The sequence below is a fragment of the Dioscorea cayenensis genome, chromosome 14 (genome assembly GCF_009730915.1).
Source record: "Dioscorea cayenensis subsp. rotundata cultivar TDr96_F1 chromosome 14, TDr96_F1_v2_PseudoChromosome.rev07_lg8_w22 25.fasta, whole genome shotgun sequence".
Lineage (NCBI taxonomy): Eukaryota > Viridiplantae > Streptophyta > Magnoliopsida > Dioscoreales > Dioscoreaceae > Dioscorea > Dioscorea cayenensis.
In genome coordinates, this window is record NC_052484.1 from 4,803,900 (window position 1) to 4,806,000 (window position 2,101).

A 2,101-nucleotide genomic window follows, 5' to 3' on the forward strand; every position below is an offset into this window, starting at 1 on the left:
TAATCGGTTCTAAGTAGAACTTATAAGGATTTTTAGGGCATTCTTGGTTTTTCTTTTGGGTGTTTCTTGGAGGCGAAGTTAAGGAAGATAAGAGACGAATCTCCATCACTTAAGGTACCATTCCAAGGGAAATTCGGATCAACATTCAAGGGGATTGAAGATCGTAGACATCAAGTTCACCTTGGTGCCATGCGTGGAAGCTTTTCTATGTTTCTCCGGCGTGTCTTCATCGGCATGATTGAGAAGGAGTTTTTCATGGTTTTTATGTTTCCTCCTAATGTTTGTATTTTGGATGCTTACCCTCCATTAATGGAAGGCTAATTTGTAGATGTTTAAGCACAGTTAAACTCTAAGGTTTATACTTTCGACATTGGTTGTTGAATCTTTGATGCTCTAATTGTTTTCTTAATTGCAATTATTTCTATTTGAGTCTAATTGTGTGTTTGAATGCTTGGCTGGTAAAGAGGCGAAAGCCCTAGTTTTCATGTTTTGTATGCTACGTGATGAGAAGAAATTCTTACCTAACATAGACTTGTTGCAATTCGATAGTATAGTGAGTACACCTATGGTTAGGGTACTTTGGAGACTTCATCTCCTGTAATCCTTTCGAGTGAGTTAGTGATAATCTCCATGCTCTTTGCAATCATGTGGAGTGAATTTTAAGAGATTATCATTAGCTCACAGTAAGGTTTCATAGAGTGTTAATGCGATTGTGTGGATGCCTGTATCAGCTCGCACCTATTCAGTTACTCTTCGCCTGAGAAATTGGGGTATAGTATAATTCTATGGATCTTTCTGTTCAAATAGGATTGTATGCATAAACAACCTTTGTCCTGCACTTTATAACCATAGAGGAATGCTATGCCAGGACATCTCTTTCTTCTTTGACTTCTCTCCTATTATTTTTTGCTTTTTCTTATCTTTGCTTTTTTTTGTTCACACAACCAGCATTTGATCACTTAGGCTATTTTTTGAGTTTTGGGTTACTACTAGTATTCACTTTCTTCCCTATAGACTGATACTATACTTTTACGCACACTTTATTACGTGATCGGCATGTACACTTATGCCCCTATCAAGTTTTTGGCTCCGTTCCTTGGGAGGATTAATGATATTAGGAACACTTGAATATCCGTCACTTTAGCCATTTCTTTTCTTTCTTTTTTGTTTTTCTTCTATTTCTCTTTATTGTTTTATGATTCTTTTTCTTTTGTTTGATTTCAGTATATGCCACCAAAGGGCAAGTCAACAAGACTGGTAGAAAGCGAGAGCAGTATAGAAATAGTGATTGGAACCAAATTGAGAATAACTTCACTGAATTAGATAGGATCTTTGACAGTGAGTGGTAAGGGTGCGCAATTAGCACCATGACAGATCAAGGGAACTAACATAAGACCTTTTTAGATTATGTTCGCCCCACTCTTGATTGTTCTCAATCAAGTATAGTGTACCCACCAGTTGCAGTAAACAACTTTGAGCTCAAGCTTGCGTTTGTATAGATGGTCTAGAATTCAGTACAGTTCATGGGCTACTAGAAGAGGATCCTAATGGTCATACAGAAGGCTTGCTCAAGGTATGTGATATGCCAAAGATTGACAATGTCTCTGACGACGCAATCAAACTTCGTTTGCTCCCATTTTCATTGAAAATAAAAGCTAAAGCAATGGCTCTAGGCTCTCCGTAGAGCATCTATCATGACTTGGGAGCAGCTTATTGAAGTGTTCTTAGCTCGTTATTTCCCACCGGAAAGAACGACCATGTTGCGCCAGAATATTACAGCTTATGCACAGTTGAATACTGAATCACTGTTTAAAGTATGGGAGAGATTTAATGACTTGTTAAAAAAATGCCCTCATCACAACCTCCTCGAATGGATAAAAGTTCATATATTCCATCAAGGCTTAAATCAAAGTACTAGACAGCTTATAGACTTAGTAGCGAGAAGATTACTTGGCAGTAAGACCCCAGAGGCAGCCAAACAGTTGATAGAAGAGATAGCCATAAACAACTACCAGTAAAACTTGAGAGGCAAGTTAGTTGTGAAGCTAGCCGGGATGATTGAGGTTAGTGAAGTTACAACACTAACAGCCCATGTGGAAGC

At 38.2% G+C, this 2,101-nt stretch overlaps 1 non-coding gene across 1 annotated transcript; it reads right to left on the reverse strand.

The window, feature by feature from the left end:
• Positions 1 to 1,757: 1,757 nt before the first annotated feature.
• LOC120276558 lies at positions 1,758 to 1,864 on the reverse strand. The gene has a single exon (XR_005541274.1). It is a non-coding gene; the product is annotated as a small nucleolar RNA R71 (small nucleolar RNA).
• Positions 1,865 to 2,101: the final 237 nt, after the last annotated feature.